General features: G+C 37.8%; 1 protein-coding gene across 24 annotated transcripts in view; it reads right to left on the reverse strand.

Annotated features, from left to right (window-relative positions):
- The window catches only part of LOC140481873 (poly(rC)-binding protein 3), a 145,518-nt gene that overhangs the window by 47,495 nt on the left and 71,572 nt on the right, over nucleotides 1-26,451 (reverse strand). For 22 of the 24 annotated variants that reach the window (XM_072578472.1, XM_072578471.1, XM_072578466.1 and 19 more), the window contains one exon: nucleotides 22,201-22,284. The gene's annotated coding sequence lies outside the window, so the exon portion shown is untranslated. Of the gene's footprint in view, nucleotides 1-9,000; nucleotides 9,138-22,200; nucleotides 22,285-26,451 lie in introns of all 24 variants that reach the window. The other 2 variants (XM_072578469.1, XM_072578464.1) reach the window with 1 other exon arrangement.

A 26,451-nucleotide genomic window follows, 5' to 3' on the forward strand; every position in this document is an offset into this window, starting at 1 on the left:
CCCTCCACGAACCACTTTCGCTATAAAAGTACGAGATCCAGGAGAGAGATTGGGATACAGGGAAAGAGGTGCAGATGCAAAATAGGATTAAAACAAATAAAAGGCCTGATATTTTAAAGTTTTTGGGTTGGAAACTAAATACAAACAGAAATTTGGTTTGCTTTAGTATAATCTTGCAATATTGTTTGGAATCAGGCGGTGTCTGGTTAGAAGCTAGTAAGCATTACTCAAATGAGTAAAAACTAATCAATAGTGATAATATTAAAATTCATAGAAATAGAAGAGGAAGCAACTGCTTTAAAAAGCAAAAAGGCCAGACATGTAAAAGCAGTTTGTTTCTAACATTTTTGGATAATTCATCTTTACTTCATGACATTTAGGAAGCTTTTAAGTTTTCAATGCCAAGTTTCTACTACAACTTCATGGAATTTAAGACAAATTGTGTGTAGAGGCACAATACTGATTCAAAAGGTAAAGATAGAAATGTGCAATAAAGAAATTATTCTTTAATGTGGCTCTCACAAGAAAACACTGTCCACTGGGATTAGTGCTAGGACCCCAGGTGAGGAGTATTTAGTCATAATATAACACCGCAAATGTGGACAAAAAAAAACTCAACTGTAGCCAATTTGAGGAATGAACATGTGTTATGATGAGTAAGAAAAGGCCATTTGATCTAACTAGCTCCATCCAGAGTGCAAACTGTAAGGAGGCAGATTCAACCTGACCCATTAAATCCATGGGGGTATGATCAGTTATAAGCAAATCTCAAGTTAATCTTTCATGCTTCTCTAAACTCTTATTCTGCCATACAGGGATAATCAAACTTAAAATCTAACCTTTAGGCAAAATAAAGACACAATGAAATATGGGACATTTGTAAAGGACAACAAATGCTGGAAATGATCATTCTTATTCTAAACCTGATGAGTAAGTTTCAAGTCTACAATCTTCTGGTGGATCTAGAAGCAGATGTAATAGGTTTTAGGCACAGACAAATGAATTTTGGGGGGTGGGGGAGAAGAGGGGAAGGAAAAACAGAATGAAAGGTCTACAATCAGGCTGTACACAGTAAATGGAATAAAGAGCGAAAATGATCTTAACAAGGTGTAACTTGAGAGGCTAGGCACAGCATGGTCTGACCAGCTGTGAGACAGACAATTAAAATGGCAAGACACTGGAAGCTCAAAGTCATGCTCACAGGCTAAACAAACCGTATCCAGCAAGCAATCACCCAATCTGTTTTTGTTCTTCCCCCTAGTGTAAGCTGACTTTTGAGCAGTAAATACAAGTTACTGAAATGAAAACACAAGTAAATCACTATTTCACCTGTAAAAGCTGCTTGGGTTTTCTCTTATGGAATTAAGGAATAGGGTTCAGTGACACACTGGACAGTTTTTGTCCATCAAGAAGCAACTGCGTAGGCTGAGTTTGCATTCTCTGGATACAGAAGGATAAGGGATGAATTCATTAAAAAATAATATTATGAGCAGGGTCGATGCTTCATGGATGGCAGAGAATCTAAAATCTGGGGTTAGTGACTGAAGAGTTGGGACATTTAGGACTGATGAGAAATTCCTACATTCAAATCAGTATACAGCTTCGGAATCCTCTCCCTCAAGCTATGGCTTCTCACAAAAACGTTCAATCTGAGACATGGTTACGTGAGGAATTAAGAAAAATAGGGACAGTACAGGAATCTGGGGATTAATCAATCATTGGACTTCTTGAATGTACAGCAGCCTTGAGGATCCCATGATCTGCTGTTGCTCCTATTTTTAGATTTTAAGTCTGATTAATGAATTAATTCTTAAAGTCCAGAAGGATATTTGTACTCAGCTGTTCAAAAACAAAATGTATCCTGTGGTGGAATTCAGTATCCAATAGCACAGATCTAAACTCCAAAATTAAGCAAGGTCGTGCTCAGAAATATAAATTTTTGCAACACATCATTCTCTTTTCATTTGTAATTGGAAATTAACCCCAGGGCCTCAGTACAGCAGATTAAAAAGTACAGCATGACAGATTTGTCAGGTAACAGCAGAATAGGTTGACTGAATTTTATGTTTTAAAAAGTGGAGTTAAAAAAGATTAAAAGTAAACAAAAATTAAAATTTATCAAGGAATAGGCAATTCTATCAGACATCCACTTAATTCTATCTAATCATGCACATACTACATTATGTCCTCGTTTCCATACTGGCTTTAAAAGGCTTGTTGATAAAATTTATGGAAACTGCAAAGTAAGCCAATGACATCAATACATAACTTAAATACCAAAATTCTAATGGTTAAATTCACAAATCACTATGATAGAGAATAGATTATATAAATAGAAAAATGCCAAGCATATAGAAATACACCAAAAAAAACTAAGGCACCATGCCTATGCCCCTATTAATCACCACTGAAACACTTAGGTTAATGATTGCTACTTTGGAGTGCGTCCTGAAAATAATAATTTTATATTTTACGACACTGAAAATTCAGCAAATTTTCGTATAACTGTAAAAGGAATTAAGACTAGGTATATTAAAAATGCAATTAAAAGAGCGCAGAGTAGAGAAATTCTCAAATCTAATGCACTGAGCTTCGAGAAAGGTTTATACCATATTGAAATTATTCAAAAATAAAGAAAACTCCTTTGCCAAGGTTTTATCACTGATTTTTCAGTGTGGCACATGTAAGAAACCCGAGGAAATTATGCAAACCGTTAGCCTGAAAATACATATTTTTGGAGCGCATTCTGTATGGCAGTGACAGCTGGCTCCAGAGCTGTCATTTCTAATCAATCGTCTTCAGCGTCTTGGAGGTCAAGCTAGACAAGGCTGCCATCACCTCCAGTGTCAACTTCCTTTTCCCATTCAATCATATTATCTTTAAAACAAACTAAGGAAAATGCGGTTGTTCCCCCAAATGTACATTTGAAATTTAAGCTATTAAATATATTTAACATTGTTTAAGTTATCCAAAAGCATTAAGATGTGGTATTTTAACGCTAGCGGTCAATGGATTGGAACTAAACATAACCCTTTAAGTGCCATAAAGCTATTACTACCATTCATACTGTGCCACATTAAATGAGTTGCTAAAATGTCCATGGTAAAGCAGACAAGCTTATCTCAATTTACAACTTAAAAACGAGAGATTTTCAGAGATTGGCATTTGTTTTAAAAGTTAGTTCGCTCCAAATCAGAACAAGTCACTCCACATTTTCGGATTACTAGACATCACTTTCAGTCCAATACACTTTAATGGGAGTTTTGAGTTAACTGCGATATGTTAATTCTCGACAATAAAATTCAGTCCAAAAGCCATAATTAAAACCCTGGGCTATCATTCGAAGTGTGATTAAGAGGAAAAAGAGGAATATGGATGATATTTTGATTGCAATGGTTTGTTGGCAACATTTTTTTCCGCTCATAATTTTAGTGTGGCAAAGAACCAGCTAAGACGAGAATGTAGGGCACATTCCATTATAATTCTGCACTTAGTTAAAAAGGCAACATGGTGAACTCAAGATGAAAAACATGACCAATTGTAAAGATTAAAACAGGATGCCAAAAAGCTGATACTGAAAGAAAACTATTTCACAAGGCAGTTGAGTGATATTGAGAACTCAATTTCCCAACAAGATTTATTTGCAACATGGAAATAAAGGCATTACAGTAATAGTCATCCAAGATTGGTTAATTGTCATGCTGTTTATTTTGTTACAATCTGTCAATGAACTATTGATACATGCTAATTGATATATTTTGGGTTATTCAGTTTTCAGATTCTGATCCAATTATAACTTCCAAAATTCCTGAAGTTTCCAAATTTCATGAACACCAGAACTCTCAAAATGCGTGCATGAAGTTAAATTAATGCGTAATGTTAGGGACTATTCCAAACCCTTTAAACCTCATCAAGGATGGCCTCAACCCTAAATTTTACTTTATTTAAAAGCAAGTGAAAGGTGCTACATTCCAGACGTCACTTGCTTGGTCAAACTACTAAACTTTAAGCAAATCACACATATTCTTAAGAGTTAAAATACAAACAAAAAAGTAGGCACAACTATCAAAATACACAATAATATATTATTTGACTACTACTCAACTATTGCAATATAGTGGCATCCTATAAACACACCCTTGGCAAAGACAAATTCATCAAAACAGATTGGCTCACTATCTGCAATCCAGGAGTAAGCAAAAACTAAAAAGTGAACTTAACAGCAGAGACAGAACAAGCTTTTTGCATCAGAGGAGAATTGTATCTTGCAGTTTTAACTTCAAAAACTGTTTTATTTTTGCATTCACATTCCACCCACTCACGCTTTTGTCTAATTTTTAAAAACCCCAAAAGCTATTTACTGACGTCCATGGAGTAGACACTTCTCATCAGGTTTACAATATGGCTAGATTTCAAGAGTAACAAGACAGACTAATCCCTCTTAAAAGGTACATAACGTACTAGCAATTAAATAATGTTGGTAGTTTCATTTAGCATCTTCTTAATGCATGTTGCTGTAGTAAGCAGCTCAAACACTGGTCAGTTTTTATGTATTGCGCTGGACATTTATAGATCTAGTGTAGTGTTTAAGAAAGGGGAAAGTGAGGACTGCAGATGCTGGAGATTAGCTGAAAATGTGTTGCTGGAAGAGAGCAGGTGGTCAGGCAGCATCCAAGGAGCAGGAGAATCGACATTTCAGGCATGAGTCCTTCTTCAGGAATGTTTAAGACCACATTTTATTAATTTAGTTTTTGACTAGACAAATTACATTGTTTTAGTCCAAGGATTAACAGATGGTTACAGTTTAAAAATGCTTACTGCAGCAAACAAGTTGTATATAATGCTACACTTTCTAGAACAAAGAGCAAGAACAGTTATAGTAGAGCCAATGGGGTTCTAAATTAGAGGAAAAATGCTGGACAATGTGGAGTGGCTCCTGACCAGGTGATCAGGACTTGTGTTGGGACAGCGGAGAACCACCTAGCCTTCAGTGAGAATGCACTAAAAAAAACCTTATGGAGGTACTGAAATGTCTCCAATAATAGCTTGCTGTCTTCCACTTATTTCACTCTGGAAATCTTCTGTTGAACAGGAAATAAAATGCCTTCAAAAGGAAATGCAAGGCCAAATTCTTAAACAAACAGTGCAAAGAAAATCAATGCGCAAAGAACATCGTGTCAATAGCAAAGAACTAAAAGCAACTGGAACAAACAAATAGCACCAGCCTAGATTCAGGATTTGATGAGCTATCAGACACGGGCGGCACAGTGGCACAGTGGTTAGCACTGCTGCCTCACAGCGCCAGAGACCCGGGTTCAATTCCCGCCTCAGGCGACTGACCGTGTGGAGTTTGCACATTCTCCCCGTGTCTGCGTGGGTTTCCTCTGGGTGCTCCAGTTTCTTCCCACAGTCCAAAGATGTGCAGGTCAGGTGAATTGGCCATGCTAAATTGCCCGTAGTGTTAGGTGAAGGGGTAAACGTAGGAGGATGGGTCTTGGTGGTATATGCGTCGGCGGGTCGGTGTGGACTTGTTGGGCCGAAGGGCCTGTTTCCACACTCTAAGTAATCTAATCTATTCTTTTTGTTTCAGGGTACAAGGGTGGGACTCAAGAAAAGATAAAGTTGTGAAATTCAGTTAGTAATTCAGATTTGCTAATTGCCATTGTTTGAAAACAATTTGTTCATAAAGCTATTTTCTTGTACAGAAACTTGAACAATTTTATGTTAATCAAATCGACTGTGGATTGCAGCAGTTTGACTGAACATTTCCACATTTGCGATGACATTGGAAATCAAGCCTCTCTATTCCCAATGCACTACTCAGACATGACAATAATGACTGCATGGTTATTTTGCAGGGCATAACTTACTTTCACCTGTATTATTCTAAATGAGGTACATACATTTAGGGAGAAATTTTAAGGGCACTACTACATAGTTGACAGCTTATACAATGTTCAAAGGGAATGCTTTGGAATTTAGCTTATGGAAAATCCAGAACTGCAATGCTCTGCATGCATGCTTAAAATGCCTATCCTAGAAGAGGGATTTTGGGAAATTACCAATGTCAGATACACATACAACTTCCATTTTAACAATGGATTAAATGTTTAATTGAGGTAAGCTAAGTTTACTATTAGTAAATTTAACGTAAAGCCATTCGTAATGTAATTCAGGAAAAGATCCACATGAGTTCATATTTAGAGTGGTAGGATGGTACAAATTAGTTCATTGTCCCATTAAAAAAAAATGCATTCCTGGTCATGACTGGTTCTGGTAGTCAAACAGCTTGCTAAGAATTATTGTAGAGATTTGCAGCTGTTTGGTGAGATGCCAAAATAAAAGACCGATGCTCTCAGAACTATATCGTTGTCAATGATTTCAGGATGACAGAGAATGGCAAGACTATTTGTAATTAAACAAGATAACAGATCAAAAACTAAAGTATTTGCAAAAACTAACTGAAAATAACCACTGTCAAGAGCAATGTATTTATTTTAGGATAGTTGTGATCACTACCTCACTTTCAGATCTCAGTCAATGTAGGTACCTGCTATTTTTCTGTGCAGCCAGAGGAAATTCTCAAAGGACAGAATATAGCATTTTGCATGCAAAGACAGCCTATTATTTTCAATGCACATACCTCCATTTTCTTCAAAGGGAACAGGTGCACAAAGAAACATTGTCTCATTATATTATGAGTGGTGGTAATTTGAACTAGTGTTTATGCAAAATGACAAACTTTACATTTTAAGGTAGCAATAGGACATTGATAAGCAAGTTAACAGTAAAAGGTATTCAGAAAATACATTGATAGCTGCAATTATTAGTTTTATATTACAAAGGAAAATAAATTATGTTAAGTTTGCACTACTCAGATCACAATACTGTTGACTGAAAAACCTTTTACATCACCTAACATAATTCATCCCAAAGTGCTTCACAGTAAAGCAAGTTTCTCTTTAAGTCTTCATTGTGACATAGAAAACAGTCTATTCAAAAAAAAGCATGGTCACACAAATAGCAATTAAGTATTTAATTTTCATCAGTTGTTTCAGGTGTTCATTGAATGGTAAATCTTTACTAGCACCTGAACAAATCCCTTGCCTCTCCAGTGAATTAAAAAAAAATTTTACTTCCATATTACCTTCTGTGAGAAAGCTGTTAAAAGATAGCACATCCAAGAACAACTTCTCAATGAAATGTCAACTTAGGTTTTGCACTCAAGTCTTTGGAGTGGTCCTCACATTCACTACTTCTAACTGAGAAGCAAAGACTATCACTATTGAGCCACAGTTACGCCTCACATTTAATCAGAGGCATTTAAGTATTACTGAAGTGGACAGTGCTCAATTATTTCTTTAGCAAGAATAATAGAATGCTCAAGATTAGCACAAAACATAGGCAATAAAAGTGCTTTGTTATTTTTGAGAAAAGACCATTAACAGAGCCATTACAATATAGATAACAAAATAGAAATAAGCGTTCAAAATTCCAACAGGCATTTCTGGCTGACTATTCAAATTTAATTCCACTCTATTTAATTCAACATAACATCCTTCAGTTATCAGATACAATTAGTTTGCACAGAGGACAGCTACACTAGTACAGTAAATACCATCTGTGCCTTACAGAAAGTTTAAGAGATACATTCAATGAATTTCTGAGGCATTCTAAAATCTTTGATGCCAATACATTATGTCCAGATTAAAGAGGAGCACAGGTTACAAAGTCAAGAATATTAACGAGTTGAAATAGTGATTTATTCTTAACATTGAGACAGCAGTGCTCTTTGGTTTGATGTACTTTTCAAAAACCATAAATTGGTCAAGCTTTTGATGTAGAAACAAAATCAATTTATAAATATGGGGCTACAAACAATTAATTTCATTTTTCTGCATCTATACCTTTTACCATTTAATTTTATTCAATAACAGAACTCAAGTGCAGAATTGAATTGGAAAAGTGCTATTCAACCTAATAAACAAACTAATAATTTAACTGCACATCCAACCCAAAGTTGTCCAGCATTTCAATTAATCACAAATAACCATACAGATTACAAACAAATAGTGGCTTATTACTCAAAGCAAATATTTATCACATTGGCATTCCATAGAGTGGGATTTGAAATCTGGTCCAGTTTATAATAGAGGCAAGCCTTCCATGCATTTGTTGCATTCCAAAACATGATAAAACAAACTCAATTAATCTTTATGATTAGCTTCAGCCTGAATAGGTTAACATTTTCTTGCTTTTCCCAAACTACTTTTTGAGCATTTTAATAAGCTCTGACCAACACCCAAGTTGGAAAGCAATTTCTGGCCATTGCCAACTAAATTGCAGACCAAGATTATAACGATAAGCAGAATCTAATATCTATTATCCTGCATATAAGCAGAATACAATTGAACATTTGCTGATGTCACACCAACTCTCCCTCCATCTCTTCATTCTTCTCCCCATCCCCCAATGAATTGAAGCTCTTAACATAGAAATATTTAAACAATACGCTTACATTATTCACCTTCATTCATTTCAAATACTAACAAACTGACAAATATTCACAGTACTAAGACATATCCCAGATTTTAAAAAGCCAGCAGGTAATCCTTTGGGCACAAGACTTGGACTAACAAAAAAGATCCAGTTTTTTTTTGTTAAATTTTTGCTCTGCTTGACCATATGGCTTCAACAAGGGAGGGGGCACAGGCAAATAAATTAATGACCATACAAATTAATGACCTTGCAGTGGAAAGCTAAATATACAATAAAAATGCATTAAATTCTTACCAAATCCAACACTCCTCAGGACATTAACAATTGCTTAACATACCACAATCATTAAAATCTCAAATCAACAACTGAGAAATAAAAACTCAATGATACTATATAACATGAGAATGGAACCTAACCATTTAGATCATTTGACCAAATAGGAAAATGGAATATTTTAGTTGCGACTGTTCATGACAAAAAAAACCTTCAAAGTAATCCTACCCCCAAAAAGCAGCTCTGCTCTTGCCCCACTTTTTTTCCCGTGATGTCGATCTGAACAGATGGTCAGACAGTGCTCAACGACTGAAGGAAAAACGTTCAGACAAAATAGCGATTTTGTCTATCCCATTTAGAATAACCTGATTGGACAAAACAATCACATGATTCAGAGTCCCAGCCATGTGACAAATCTTTTTCCAAATACTCCTCTTTGGTCTTTGACTGCTATACATTAAAATCACTTATTTTGATGGCACAAACAAAAAGACCATTTCTTCGACCAAAGAGCTGCAGGCTACCATACTGCACCAAGTATCACCACAGCTCGGAAAGAGCTCTTCGCAAAGCTAAGTCAGCTCACTGGGACAGTAGTTAATCTGTTAGCTTAGAAATCAAAGTGCATTTCATTGGATTCCAAGCAGCCTTCTCATGAACACAACGCAAGACATTTTTTTCCCCAAGAAACGATTTACTGAAATATATATAGGCCTAGAACAGGAATTTTTAAAAAGTGAATGAGCACGAATGAGCAAAATGCTCAGCGACCTCATAACCAGCCACCCAGTGTCTCCCTTCAAGCCAAATGTGTCCACAACACTGCTTATTTCTGAATTTTGTGTCAGGTTTAGGAAATGCTTCATTGCATTCGTTAGGTCTTTATCTTAGACATAGACAGGTAGCATTTTAATCAAAATAATTATAAGCAAACTGCATTGTTAAGCTCATACTTTGCTCTTTAATAAATTGAATTATTTTAGCATTTAAAACGGCTCTTTACTCAATGCACATTTTAACAAAATTTCTTTTTATTTATTCATTCTGTAGAAATGCAATCATCTGAACATAGACATACCATAAATCTTGGTGCAATGTTTATAATAAGTACTAGATTCTATGATGTGCAGAGCAAACCAGGATACTACTGAACCAGAGTTTCTAGTGATCATGCCTGTTTATTCAGAGAGCCAATTTTATTAGGAGAGAACTAAAGTTTAAAATTGCAAGCACATGTTAATGCAGATCCACGTGATTAAAATTACATATTTCAAGCACTTCCAAGATCAACTTTAAAACAAGTCTGATAGGTACCTAACATCAGAATGCTTACACTGCATTAGTTACAAGCAGATAAGTTAAGTTTCATTAAAATATTAATTCTACATGCTATTGTAACATTTTACAGGCATATAGGAATATTTTTGTGTAGAAACCACACTTTTGTATAAAAGAGAGACTATTAACCATTCTGAACATAATTTTCAACCATGGAGAGATCTAACCAAAAACCAAGAGAGAATTTTAATTTATGAAGAGAGGAAATTCTAGTTAAAGGTAGGAGCAAAGATGTTGTCCTTGCTGCACAATAGAAATTGCTCAAATTGTAGGGCACATCTGTCCAAGAGAATAACTTTTAGAATGACGAAAAAAATTATGATTGTTTTCAATATCAAAATAATGGTAGGTTTAATGTGCACTATTATTGGTTCTATAATTCAAAGCCAATTGATTAGATGATGCCAGATACCTATAACTTTTCTTCAAAAGCTTGCACCATTTCACACTGAGTTCTTTCACATTTCAATTCAACACGAGACATCTACAACCACAAACTGCTAGACCATTTGTACCACTCTGCCATTTGCATCATGCAAGCCTGTGTCACACATGACTCAAGTTATCTTCTGCACTTCACCATTCCAATTTTCTCTCAAATTCTTCAAATGCTTCAGAAAATATGACTGCGGTTGTTTTTGCTGCTCAACATGGTACCAGATGCTGCACACAGTCTGTTCCATGCCCATAATGAACTTGCATATATAGGACAAAACAATATTTCTCTTCTTTCTTTCATCTTAATTAGCAGCATATATATGATATATGGCATGGATAGTCTAGGGAAGCGATTCCCTAACTGTGGGTCATGACCTTCAATACAGGTGATCAGAACTCTGGGCTTGATCTGAAATAGCTACAGCTGCAGTGGAACCCTGACTGTGCTAAAAGCTACAAATCTCCTGAATTAGGGCATAGCGCAGTACATTGTTTAATCTTTTGAGGCTCAATTCCCATTTCAAAAACAAACATCAAGAAAGCATGCCATTAAAAATCTCTGAAGATTCAATATATTGCCTCCACCTTGATCTCAGCTTTCAAACCACTCTTGGCAGATTCTTGGCAATTTTAGCTTTGAAATAGGATTTCAGTGTAAAGAAAGTTTGGGAAGCACTAGCCTTGGCCAAAGTTCTCATCTAGGGCATTAAGACAGATTAGTGAAACACCACAACGATCTTAATTCTACAGAAAGTTATGCAGTGAAATCACAAGTCAAACTAAGACAACCTGAAATGCTGGTTGTGGCAAAGTAATCAGCCAATCCCACCTGATTTGGAAGGATACCCTGATAAGTTCCAGCGCAGTGCCTTAGAATTAGAAGAACTCACATGGTCTTGCCTGACAACTTAACCATTAACAAGAATCAAATCATTATGAGAAGAATGGAGATTGAGAAACATATCAACCATGATCGAGTGGACTAATTCTGCTCCTATATAGTCTAACTGCGCCCACCAACTGTTGAAGAGTTAGAGATCAAAACCTGTAATTTTAGCCAAACCAAAGTTCAATTTGCAGTCAACTGAAGGTAAAGTGAATTTGATATAGCAAGTCAAACACCAGTGTGAAGAAAATAAAGCAGATATCACAAATGTATGGGATATCCCACCAGTGTTTGTCAACCATTCTGCAGCACAAAAGGAACATCTTTAACAGTCTGACAGGCAGGCATTCTATCCAGGTAGAGAAGAATGTTAAAGACAACTTGAGCAGAGAATGTTCCCACCTCCCACCCAATCCTGCAAAGTGGCAGAGAGCCTGAACTGCATAGAGCTCATGTGCAGCGAGAGATGGGTGGACTAATTCAAGAGAGCACACAGCATCACTTGCTGGTGCCATTGCTGAGGCAGTCCCTGTAGCAATGACAGATGATAGGTTAAATAAGTCTTGTACATCCTGAAAAATGAAACTGACTTTTTTTTTTGAAAATGTTAATGAAATTGGACTATTTTACTGCCTTTTACCAGATTGTTATTTGATGTCTAAAACCGAAACATGCAACAGTGGACAGCAAAGGAAGGAACACGTCACTATGGTCTGCACCAAAATGAAGGATGTCAACAAGCTGTCACTGGTGTCAGCAAAGTCCAAAAAGCTATGCTACTTTGCGAATGTCTAGAAACTGCCCATGCAGTAGGTGGCTTACAAAACCCATTTGGATGACTTCTAACACTGAATCACAGATCAAGTAGACAAAACATATCAATGGAAGAAAAAGAATACCATAATTACAGACAACTACCCTAACATTGAGCTTCAAGAGGCCTCCCAAAATTATGACCAAAAAACCAGCCAAGGGATCAGGAGTGACTGGAACCAAAAAGTCATCAGTAGCAGATCTGTTGGGTTATCAAGGGAAATCGGTAATGAGTACAAACCACTGAGCAGCTAGAAGGTATTCATGATGAAAACGGAGTTGAAAACACAAGATGCCACAATCACCAACTTCTGTCATGCTGGGTTTAAACATGCTTTGACTGTGCAAGACACCAAGAATGAGTAGCAGGATTGCAAAGATAAGCAACCCAAATGACAAAGTTCATCTCAGACCTGCAGGTAATTCCAGTGGAATCAACCATGGAAACACAAGCCAATGTGAATTATGTATCCTAAATGACAGATGGAACAACTACAAATGCAACACGTTCATCAAATGAAAAGCATGACGACCTTAGTGATGAATGTTTGTTCACCTGCGTGTTTCTGTCTTGCCCGGCATTTTAAGTGGATAAAAAGCAACTGGTACAACACTGTACACATTCCAATAACTTTAGTTCAAGTTTCAGTGAGAACTGTTATAGCTCAATCTGAGGAGGAATAGAGTCACAGATGTACAACAGCAAAACCTGGATTTCTGCATTTCAAATGTGCATATGTAAAAGCCAGAAATTGCTGTCCCATTTACTCAATAATGGTGAGCACTTATCAGTGCAAAATCTAGGTTAATCAGGTTAGTTTTGCTCACTGAGGAATAAATATTGCCTATACATCCAAAGGCAGGACAGAATCTCAAGTTAATTCAATTGAGGTTCATTCTCTCTCTCACAACAACCACCCCTCAGTACAATATTGGTTTGCATCAGCCCAGAATTCAGGATCAAATCTCTGGAATCTGGCTTGAACCGACAACCTCTACTCAAATGCATGAATGGCCACAGCTATGGACAATACCTTTGAGGTCATGATGTTGATGCTTGAATGATCACTCCCATCAGCTGCCCCAAAATACAGTATGCACCTCCTTTTGGAGGTAAACATTGACATTTATTATATAGGCCTGCCGCACAGGTGATCTTTGAAACACTGGTTAGTTTGGCTGTGTGAAGTCCAATGTCCAAAAAGCTAGAGAATGATAGGCTCCAAAGGATACTTCGACCTATATACTAGATCAAAAACAAAGATGTTCTCTTAAACAGACAGTTACTGCTTTTCATTAAACTAAAGGATGCACACAGACGACCCATTAGTCATTTTAAAGGACCAGTTCTCAAAGTGCCATCATGCCTTCTCCTTTTGATCCTACGCTTTATTCTGTTTCAAATAATTACCCTATTCCCTTTGGAATACCACAATGGAATCTGCCTTCATGATACCCTGGCAGTGCATTCCAGAAGCTGCATGCAAAAGTCTTTCCCCATATCAGTTTTGCTCTATGATGTCAAACCTGCATCTTCTCAAATCAATTTTACAAAATGAGAACATTTTTGCATTATCTACTGTTCAGACCTCTCTAATTTAAACACTTAATTCAGATGATCCTTCCACTTCCCCTTCTACAAGAAGAACAGTCATAGCTTTGTTAATCCATTTCAGGTTCAAACCTCTGCAGTCTTTCTAACGCCCAAGGCCAAACTAGTACCTCATACAAAGTCAACACATTGTAACAATCATAAATAATCCCAATACATAAATCTAAGGTAATTTGCATTTTAACTACTGGCTTAAAAACAGACAACAGAAGTAGACCATTTGGCCATTCAAGCCTGCTTTGCCATTCAATATGATCATGCTAATCAATTAATTACCAGTTCCTGCTTTGCCCCATATCCCTTAATGCCTTTAGCCACAACCGCTATATCCAACTCCTTCCTGAAGTAATAAAATGCTTTGGCCTAGGCTGCTTTGTATAGAGAATTCCACAGGCTCACCACTCTCCAAGTGGAGAAATTTTTCATCACAGTCCTAAATTGTTTACCCCACGACCTTAGACTATGACCCCTATTTCTGGACTCTACCATCCTTCCCACAACCACCTTGCCACCTCCTGTTATAATCTTAGGTTTTGAGGGGACTCCCCCCTCAATTATCTGAATTCCAGCAAATAATCCTAACCAATTCAGTCTCTCCTCATAGGAGAGTGTCAACATCTCAGGAATCAGTCTGGTCAACCTGCACTGCACTCCCTCTAGAGCAACAGCACCCTTCCTCAGATAAGGAGACCAAAATAGCACAGTATTCCAACATGGTCTCACCAAAGCCCTGTACAATTGTAGCAAGCCGCCCCTGCTCCTGTAATCTCACCTTCTTTTGAAGGCCCACACACCATTTACCTTCTTTACTGCCTGCTACACTTGTGTGTTTACCTTTGGTAACAAAGTGTAAAAGGTCATCTTGGTTTTATTGCACATACCCCTCTCTCAGATTATCTGGCTATAAATTATCTTTCTGTTTTTACTCCAAACTGGATAACATTTCATTGCATCAGCCAAGCATGTGCCCACTCACTCTCAACACCTTGTGGGTGGCACAGTGGTTAGCACTGCTGCCTCACAGCGCCAGAGACCTGGGTTCAATTCCCACCTCAGGCGACTGACTGTATGGAGTTTGCACATTCTCCCCGTGTCTGCGTGGGTTTCCTCTGGTGCTCCGGTTTCCTCCCACAGTCCAAAGATGTGCAGGTCAGGTGAATTGGCCATGCTAATTTGCCCGTAGTGTTAGGTAAGAGGTAGATGTAGGGGTATGAGTGGGTTGCGCTTCTGCAGGGCGGTGTGGACTTGTTGGGCCGAAGGGCCTGTTTCCACACTGTAAGTAATCTAATCTAATCTAAAAAAAAACCTTCTTCATGGACATAACTTGGAGGTGCCAGTGTTGGACTGCGGTGGACAAAATTAAAAATTACAACACCAGGTTATAATCCCAACGTGTTTATTTGGAAGCACTAGCTTTCAGAGCGCCATTCCTTCAGACGTGGAAGTTAAGATCAGACACAGACTTAACTCAGCTTCTTAAGCAATAGGTGTGATCTTGAGAATGTAATTTAAAAGCAACTCTAGGATTTACATATCAAAGAACAGAAACCAGCATATCCCATTATAAAAGACAAATGTTCTAATTTAAGATTGTTTACTATATGACATCCCCAAGACACTGGACTCCTTTGGCTATAAATTCTGTGAGCATGATCTTACCCTCTACAACTACCTGAAGGAGGAGCGGAGCTCCAAAAGCTCGTGCTTCCAAACAAACCTGTTCGACTATAACCTGGTGTTGTATGATTTTTAACTTTATGGACAGTCACCCATGTCCTTCTGCACCTCTTTCAGAATTACACCCTTTATTCTGTCGCTCCATGGGCTTCCTTCCAAGATGTAGAACTTCAATTCACTCTTTTGAACCTCACTTGCCACCTATGAATCAAAGTTCAAGTTATTAACATATAGATAACCTACAAACACCAACCATGGGAACACCACTGTATTTTACAGCAGCCTCAAATACAAAGATTGTACAATGCAAGTCCTGGTAGTTAACAGATACTGCCTAATTCTATTCAGAATGAAATTACACTCTTGATAAAATGAAATACTTTTGGAAGCAATAGGTCAAAATTCCCTTCTTGCACTTTTCAGAATACAGATCAGAACAACCTATAATCATCCACCCAATCATTTTAAAAGACAACATCAAGAGCTAGTGCTACATAATTTCTCTATCCATTTCTAGCATGTGCCAAGAATTAACTCTAAATCAAAATTCTCCCCATGGTTCCCTAAAATTAGGAGCAATGGCTCATATTTATCAGAGAGCAACCAAAATGAAAGTACCAGGAACAAAAGGCAGCCAATTTTGTAACTCTATTAATTCAGCACAATAGAAGAAATTACTGCACCCACCACATATCTAAAACTACATTACAAATGAGAATAAATGAAACTTTAGTGGTGAAATAAGACCACTCACTTTGTCATTCTAATATAATACAGTTAGGCTAACCAGTGGCTCAGGGATCATGTTCAAATGTCAAAATGTGACATTTCTGTTCAATGCTTTTCTACAACAATTTCTAGCATGTCGTTACACTGGCTTTTCATTAACACATCTTTGAAATTCTTAGCTTTAAAACCCAACAAATAGTTTTCACGTAGATTTAACAAATCCTGTTTCAGCCCACACGATTGAGGAATGGTTTTCAATAGCAGTTAGCAATCAATCTAGTTTACACAAACCTGTTTAAGATATCATAAAGCTCAATGTTTATGTGAACACTAATATTAGGAGCAGCTTAGTGGACAGCAGCCACTATTATCTGCATTGACATGGGAAAATTGACCAACTGCAAATTTTCTACAAGTTTACTGTACCTTAGAAGATAGGGGAGTTCTTGTAAAAAGAATGGGAAAATAAATCTACAGATTCAGAATTTCTTGCTACCAGCCCTCTTCTATATGTAGACTTCCATACTGCCCCTAGCAAGGGCACAGCATTCACCTTGGGACCAATCAGCACATACATGATCCCCAATGACTAATTGCTCCAGAAGGGCATAAAAATGAACTACATTCAGTCCAGGGTCCAAAGATGGAAATTAACAAATGGTAAGGTTGCAGCCCCTCAGGGTGCAGGCACATCTTGTTTATCAATACTATTAACTTTAATTCACCTTCATCTTCCAAACGAGTGGAAGGGTCAAAAATTAATAGACTGCAGTATTGTGTACTGTACAGTAATATGAAGTCAAGGCTGAGTGAAGGACAGATCTTGTCTGACAAATGTGACTGCATTTTTGATGAGGGGGCAGGCAGTGGATAAAGGTCGTGCTGTAGATAAGGGTGGTGATATGTCAGAGTCTTAGAGTCAGATGTACAGCATTGAAACAGACCCTTCGGTCCAACCCATCCATGCCGACCAGATATCCAAACCCAATCTAGTCCCACCTGCCAGCACCCGTCCCATATCCCTCCAAACCCCTCCTATTCATATATCCAGCCAAATGCCTTTTAAAATGTTGCAATTGTACCAGCCTCCACCACATCCTCTGGCAGCTCATTCCATACATGTACCACCCTCTGTCTGAGGAAGTTGCCTTGTAGGTCTCTTTTGTATCTTTCCCCTCACCCTAAACCTATGCCCTCTAGTTCTGGACTCCCTGACCCCAAGGAAAAGACTTTGCCTATTTACCCTATCCATGCCCCTCAATTTTGTAAATCTCTATAAAGTCACCCCTCGGCCTCTGACACTCCAGGAAAACAGCCCCAGCTTGTTCAGCCTCTCCCTATAGCTCAAAACCTCCAACCCTAGCAACATCCTTGTAAATCTTTTCTGAACCCTTTCAAGTTTCACAACATCCTTCTGACAGGAAGGAGACCTGAACTGCATGCAATTGGATGTGGTATTCTTCAACTTTCAGAAAGTATTTGATATGGTGTCACATGGAAGGTTGGTTAGCAAATTAGAAATATTGGGGATTGATTAGCCATTTCATTGTATAGATTAGAAGTTGGCTAAAAGAGACAGAGATTAGGTATTGGTGGGCATTTCTCAGACTGAAAATAGTGCTGGAATTGGGACTCTTGTTTTAATAGACAATAGGTGCAGGAGTAGGCCATTCTGCCCTTCGAGCCAGCACCACCATTCATTATGATCATGGCTGATCATCCTCAATCAGTATCCTGTTCCTGCCATACCCCCATAACCCTTGATTCCACTATCCTTAAGAGCTCTATCCAACTCTTTCTTGAAAGTATCCAGAGACTTGGCCTCCACAGCCTTCTGGGGCAGAGCATTCCATACACCCACCACTCTCTGGGTGAAGAAGTTTCTCCTCAACTCTGTTCTAAGTGGCCTACCCCTTATTTTTAAAACTGTGTCCTCTGGTTCAGGACTCACCCATCAGCAGAAACACGCTTCCTGCCACCAGAGTGTCCAATCCTTTAATAATCTTATATGTCTCAATCAGTTCCCCTCTCAGCCTTTTAAACTCAAGCGTATACAAACCCAGTCGCGCCAATCTTTCAACATAAGATAGTCCTGCCATTCCAGGAAGTGACCCAGTGAATCTAAGCTGCACTCCCCCAATAGCCAGAATGGTCTTCCTCAAATTTGGAGACCAAAACTGCACACAATATTCCAGGTGCGGTCTCACTAGGACCCTGTACAGCTGCAGAAGGAGCTCTTTGCTTCTATACTCAATTCCTCTTGTTATGAAGGCCAGTATGCTATTAGTTTTCTTCACTGCCTGCTGTACCTGCATGCTTTACTTTCATTGACTGGTGTACAAGAACACCTAGATCTCATTGTACTGTCCCTTTACCTAACTTGACACCATGTAGCTAGTAATTTGCCTTCCTGTTCTTGCCACCAAAATGGGTAACCACCCATTTATCCACATTAAACTGCATCTGCCATGCATCTGTCCACTCACCTAGCCTGTCCAGGTCACCCTGTATTCTCATAACATCATCCTCACATTTCACCCTGCCACCCAGCTTTGTGTCCTCAGCAAATTTGCTAATATTACCTTCATCTATATCATTAATGTACATAGTAAAAAGCTGCGGTCCCAGCACTGATCCCCGAGGCACACCACTGGTCACCGCCTGCCATTCCGAAAGGGAGCAGTTTATCACTATTATTCTTTGTTTCCTATCAGCCAACCAATTTTCAATCTATGACAGTATTTTGCCCCGAATACCATGTGCCCTAATTTTGCTCACTAACCTATGTGGGACTTTATCAAAGGCTTTCTGAAAGTCCAGGTATACTACATCCACTGGATCTCCCTTGTCCATCTTCAGAGTCACATCCTCAAAAAACTCCAGAAGATTAGTCAAGCTTGATTTCCCCTTCATAAATCCATGCTGACTCTGACCTATACGGTTACTGCTATCCAGATGTGTCGTAATTTTGTCCTTTACAATTGACTCCAGCATTTTTCCCACCACTGGAGGTCAGAGTAACCGGTCTATAATTCTTTGTTTTCTCTCTTCCTCCTTTCTTAAAAAGTGGGACAACATTAGCCACCCTCCAATCCACAGGAACTGATCCTGAATGTATAGAACATTGGAAAATGATTACCAATGCATCCACGATTTCTAGAGCCACTTCCTTCAGTACCCTGGGATGCAGACCATCCGGTCCCGAAGACTTATCAGCCTTCAGACCTGACAGTCTGTCCAACACCATTTCCTGCCTAATATAAATTCCCTTCAGTTCAGGTCCTTTAGCTACTATTACATCTGGGAGATTGCTCGTCTTCACCAATGAAGAAGATCTAAAGTAACAATTCAACTCTTCTGCTATTTGTTCGTTCCCCGTAATAAATTCACCCGTTTGTCTCTTCAAGGACCCCAATTTTAGTCTTAACCATTTTTTTTCACATACCTAAAAAAAGCCTCCACTATCCTCCTTTATATTTTTGGCCAGTTTACCTTCGTTCCTTATTTTTTCTTTGCGTATTTCCTTTTTGGTTATCCTATGTTGTTCTTTAAAAGCTTCACAGTCTTCTGATTTCCCACTCATCTTTGCTATGTTATACTTTTTCCCTTTTGTCTTTATATGAAGCTTAACCTCCATCGTCAGCCACAGCCACCCCTGCTTCCCCTTGGGATCTTTCGTGCTTTTTGGAATGAACCAATCCTGCATCTTTTGCATTATACCCAGAAATATCTGCCATTGTTCCTCCACTGCCATCCCTGCTCGTGAACTTGGGCCAGCTCCTCCCTCATAATTCCACACTCATTCAACTGAAATATGGCCACTTCAGATTCTACTTTCTCCGTTTCAAACTGCAGATTAAAGCTTATTGTTTTGTGGTCACTACCTCCTGATGGCTCCTTTACTTGGAGGTCCCTGATCAAATCCGGTTCGTTGCACAACATCAGATCCAGAATTGCGTGCTCCCTGGTAGGCTCCAGCACAAGCTGTTCTAAGAATCCAAATCGGAGGTACTCCACAAACTCCCTTTCTTGGGGTCGAGTACCATCCTGATTCTCCCAGTCTACCTGCATGTTGAAATCCCCGATAACAACTGTAGTAATATCTTTGCGACTGGCCAATTTCAGTTTCTTATTCAACTTATACACTACATCCAGGCTACTGTTTGGGGGCCTGTAGATAATTCCAATTAGGGTCTTTCTACCCTTAGAATTTCTCAGCTCTATCCATACTGACTCTACATCCCGATTCTAGGTCCCCCGCGCAAGGGACTGAATATCATTACTTACCAACACGGTCATCCCACCCCCTCTGCCTGTCAGTCTGTCCTTACGATAGCACGTATAGCCTTGAATATTAATTTTCCAGGCCCTGCCCACTTGAAGCCACATCTCCGTTATTCCCACAACATCGCAACTGCCAATTTCCAAATGAGCCTCAAGCTCATCCACATTATTTCTAATGCTTTGTGCATTCATATATAATATTTTTAATTTGTTACTCCCCTCACCCTTCCTATTTCACTTTTGATCTATACAAGTGATTTGGAGATAGATATGGAGGGCAAAGTTTAAGTTTGCAGTAGACACTAAGCTACAGAGAAAAGTGAATTGTGAAGATGACACTGAATGACTTCAAAGGGACATTGTCCATTTGGTCAAAACAAGTAAATACCTAGCAGATAAATTTCATGTAGGGCAACGGAGGTAATGCATTTTGGTAGAAGAAATACAGGGACAATACAGGTTCAGATGGTAAAACTTTCAGGGGCAATCGTTTTGAGGTGGTACAGACATATGTTGAATGACCACCTCCTGTACTGTAAAATTTTATAATTTGTTTCCACCAAGCTTGACTGCAAATGCTCTAAATCAGAGGTAGAATTGAAAACCAGTTAGGTAGATTGCATGACATGACACAAGATTTGGCTTGTGCTTAGAAGCCCTCATTAGATGGATATAAATCGCATTAAACCAAACTGCATTATTGCTATGTTTAAATAAAGGCACATTGCCCTGCAGCATTTAACACTGTCAGAAGCGCCAGGATTAAAATCAGAGACCAATTGGAGTAAACCCTTTAAATTATGGAACTGCGCTTACTTTGTCAAATAACAAGTTTCAAAATAGGCTGCAATCAAATTATTTTTCTCCCAAGAAACACTTAGAAATGAATACATTGCTTTTATATCTGTACTTTTAAACCTTGAAAAGGTACATTGAAAACTGAATCTCAAATGCCCACAAGAAAAAGTCTGATACTTGTTTTGCATTCAAAAGGAGTCCATTACAGCCTTAGTATGGGCTTCTAAAGGAGCTGACTCATTGCACAATACTTATATTTAAGCAACAGTCATCTTCTGCATATTTACTTCAATTTTTGTAGAACTGTTGACTGCCAATTTCAGTTAGAACCATCCTAATCTTCAACTCACTGGTCATTTCTACATGTAAAGTGGATATTGTGTCACACAGCACTTAATCATAAAACACAAGAGCTGAATTATGCCATTCAGTGCATTGGGTCTGCTTCCCATTCAATTAAATCACAGATGAACTGATCATCCTTAAATTCACTTTCCTGTTTTTTTTCTCCACAAAGCTTGCTTTATCTACTGATCAAAATTCCACCAATCTTGGTCCTGAACATACCTAATGACCCAATCTGTACAGCCCTCTGTGGTAAAATATTCCACAGATTCATAATCCTCAAAAGAAGTTTCCACCTTGTCTGTCTTAAATGGACAACCCTTTATTCAGAGATTATGCCCTCTGGTTCTTGACATTCTCTGAATGGGAAACCAATTCTATCTTGTTTGACTTTAATCCAAAATTCCCAGGTTCAAATAGCAAATCTTTACAAGTTTGGTCATGGTTAGCTTTTTAATTTGTAGTATTTACTGTGTGGATGCGTTTCAAGTTATTAGTTTTCTCTTACCTTGGAGGTGCTTTCAGTAGATTTGGGAAGAAACGTACTAACAATTTTGTCTCCAGATGATATTACAGCTTTACCTATTGTTGCCTGAAACACAGAATACCAGAAATGTTATCACAAAATTTTGTCGGGACTGAGAAATTTAAAGGTTCAATTCAGTAAGTGATTAAACAAAGAAGCTGTTCAAAACAGCCAAAAGAATTTCAGAGGGTGGAAAAACATTAACAATTGAGTACATTGATGCACAGGCAGAAATAAGACACGATCATTCAGCTTCACTTCTTTTCTCAAAGGGATATTTAGTTCAGGTGCTTTGATGGCTAAATTTGAGTTACGTCAAGCAAATTGTGAAGGACATCTGATCCACTCATTGTAAACAAGATTCTAATTTAAAGCATGTACTACATACCTTAACTGCTATGAATGTAACATGCTCCAGTTGAGCATTAATAAAGAAAAAGAATTTTTCACAGGCCTTGTAAGATTCAGAACTTTTATCCTTAGTGAGTGGACAATACACATAACCAGAGTTATTGTGGTTATCAAAATGTATGCATAATTAATTAGGAATGTCTGCAATTTTCAAAATGGAATCTAACTGAAGTGAACACAAACTTACCTTCATTACAATAATCAAAAGATACCTCAACCTGGCAGAAGACATTTCACAGTATTGCTCTTTCATACAACTTCCTTCAAATGAATGTTTGCAAGTTTGATTTTTGACATTAATTCTAATTGAGAAAAATGATTTGCCCTTCAGCATTCACAATAATGGAACAAGTTCAAACGTTTAGAGGAATTGAGATGAAATAGGATGAGGCAGGATCACCTGACCTTAAAAAGGGAACATACTTTAAATGCAACTTTTCTGTTCAATTATCTGGCTCTAGAAAAATATAGAAAATATGCAATATTAATTTAACATGACCATTCATACATATTCAGCTGTTTAGACTAAACTCAAATTCCCTCTAAACCCTCTCCTCCTCTAACGCACACCTTTAATATCATCATTTGGTTATCCATCATACATGACTTACGTGTTAAATTATTTGGATTTATGTTCCCAAAATGAGCCTTAGTACATTTTTACCACACCATCAGCATTTCTTAATTTTAAGTTACTCTTGTTACGGTTAGAATCATACACAATACATAACTACGTAGCAGAGTGACTTAATTCAAATTTATCAAATTCAAAAGTCAGTGATACAAAAGTGATTGAAATCCAAATACTACCAGAAAACTACTGTAATCCATAAATAATCCAGGAGGAATCTAAATTTGAAGGAAAGGAAGCTTTATTATGTACTGTGTGGGGTGCAAAAATCATGACTATTGAAAGTAGAGTAACATTAAGGATGAAAGTGATCAGGGGCTCAATGGGCTAATATAGGGTCTTCTTTTCTAAACTGCTCTTGCAAGTTCAACCACCACCAGAGCAGAGCCAAAACTGGACAAGTTATAAAAAGTGCATCATTTGCAGGAAGCTTCCTTATAAAAAAAAACTGAATTCAGCTACGACCAGTTGTTTATTCTGCTGTCCTTTTAAAAGAAAATCAGAACAATGTTGTCAAAATCCTGAACTAAAATGCTTCAGTGGTGAGACCATGCAATAGGAAGATAGAAAAAGTTATCCATTTAATGTAAAACTAGTTAATCAGCTGCAAAATGCTTCACAAATTGTTTTTCTTTTATTTCACACCAGCAACATCCCTGCATTAACTGACAAAATTTCAGATGCAATACCGCACATGCCAAGATTATAACTCAAAAATTGATACGGGTGAGGAGTCCAAATCTAATCCAAGCTTTTGCACCAGACGTATGATTTGCAGCTTTTTCTTATTACATCATGTCCCACACAGAGCTGCGACCTAAAACAGTTAACAAATGTGCATGTCCTGTAGATAAAGAGCACTAATGGAAAATTCTGCCTTGCGCTTCATTAAGCAACAAGCTCATTCTAATACTTCTGTTGTGGCCTTCTAGCTAAAACCAATATTCAAAAGCAAGCAGCTCAATATGTTTACAATGGCCACCTCTCTCCCCACACATTCCATCACTGCACCTTCCCCCACCCCCAAGCCCCTCACCAAAAGCTGTCTATATTTGATTTTATGTTTAATACCATCTGCTATTGCCATCAGCAAAATATAATGGAATGTGTCCTTTCTAGGGCCATTATTACTGGACAAAAGGAAACCAAAGGCTTTATATAGTTTCAAATTTGACAATGCTGTGTACCACTGTGGTATCAGATAAAAAAAAATTGTGCAATTTAGTTACCAAAAAAAAACAATTTCGATCATGAGGTTTAAGGTACAAGTTAGTCTGCTATAAACATGCCTTTCGTCAACACAAATTCATTATAATGCGATAGATGAATTGGGGATACAGTTGCTAAAATGCAAGCCAGACGAACTTGGAGGAACAGATATTAGCCAGACTATCATGTCTTTTCTGCCATTCAATGGGATCATGGCCGATCTGAATCTTCAGCTCCACTTCCCTACCTCATTTCCATAACCTTTCATTCTCCTACCCGATTAAAATCTTTCTATGTCAAGATTGAATATAGAGGGAACCTCGATTATCTGGGATTTGATTATCCGGATATTGGATTATCCAGCAAGGTCCTGGTGCTCGGCTAAACTATGTTACCCAGCATTTGATTAACGAACGAAAAACTGCCTGGCTGTGTCCTTTGGATAATAGAGATTCCTTTGTGTAGTGAATGACCCTCTATAGCGAGGAATTCTACTATGCTAAAAAAAATTCCATGTCTTAACTGGAGCAACCGCTTACTGAGATTTTAACCCTGGGTCCTAGGCTCTTACAAATGATTAAAAACTAAAAGATGTAAAATAATTAACCAGGACAGAAGGAGGAAATGTGTTCCTTTTTTAGTATTTTGTTCACATCAGGTTAGGTTGAGCTTTTGTTCCATATAAATTTGTATAATCAATTGCAGACAGATTTCACTCAGGTGTTGACAAGGTACCCATGACAGGGATATAATTGAAAAACTGTCTGGACGAGAAACTCAAATCTACCAGTCTACAGGAAAGATAGATCAAAATGGAGGACTAGTAGAAGCCTCAATGATGAAGGACAAAATCTTTTCCATTTTAAGGGAGGAGATAGCTGGGAGGTTAAGCAGACAGAGACTTTATAGAAAGGACTAAAAGAATTTAAGACGGTAGTAAGTTATGCAAAGGCCCCCCAGCAGTAGCTGTGAAGTTACAATTTGTATAAATACAGATATTAAACCAGTATATTGCACAGACTGAGTTTTAACTTTTGTACAAATTAATGTGCTAGCCTGCTTAAACCAAAAGGTTGCAAATAATTTTCTGAAATAAGGCTACAATCAACAATTGGACATGCAATACTGGGTTTACTAGCAGAGTAAATTTAAAAGTCAAATATAGTGTGCAAACACCTATCAAATGGCAACGATAACATGATAAAGTTCAGTATAGCAGCTTGAATGTGTAACAGTGCTAAAATTTAGATAAGGTTGACTTCAATGGAATGAAACATGCTATTTATAATAAACTGAAAAAACCTGCTAATGGGTATGGCATTAAGGGCAGGTGATCTAAACAGTTTATACCACTAAATGAGTTCTACCCCTCAGAGACAATAAAATGAAAAAGGTTTTTAACATGTTAACCATAGATTTTGATGCAATGGAAAGCTACCATGAGTGACAAAGCACATTGTATGAGTTATTAAAATGTATTGAAAGGAAACTTGGAAGGCATACAAAATCAACACATTTACAAATACATTGAGGTCAGACACCGTAAAAGCCCCTTGAAAATTATTGGTGATGTTATCAGCTAAAAATAGAAATTGCAAGCATGCTGATTACTGGGAGTATTGTTTACAATAGAGAAAAAATGCAGCATGCCAGATCTAAGAAAGATATGAAACACTGACAGAAATTCAACATTAATGCAAGTAAAATAATAATGAAGAAATTAATGCCAAAAGATAATCAGTTTCACAGATAAGACAAGCTTTCACCTCTGGGTTAAATGGAGGCAACATTACAAATGCCCAACCTACAATCTTTCAAAATTCTCTTGCTGCAGAAAATATCCCTTTAATGGTGCATCTTATGCAGTTATTTAGAAAGATGACAGAGGGAAACCCAAGGGACCAGAATAGTTAGTCTAAGCATCAGTTACCAGAAATTCAACCAGAGTTCTAGCACAGACTTTAATGGATAGGTCACGCTGG

This window comes from Chiloscyllium punctatum, chromosome 10 (genome assembly GCF_047496795.1).
Source record: "Chiloscyllium punctatum isolate Juve2018m chromosome 10, sChiPun1.3, whole genome shotgun sequence".
In the NCBI taxonomy this organism is placed as follows: Eukaryota; Metazoa; Chordata; class Chondrichthyes; order Orectolobiformes; family Hemiscylliidae; genus Chiloscyllium; species Chiloscyllium punctatum.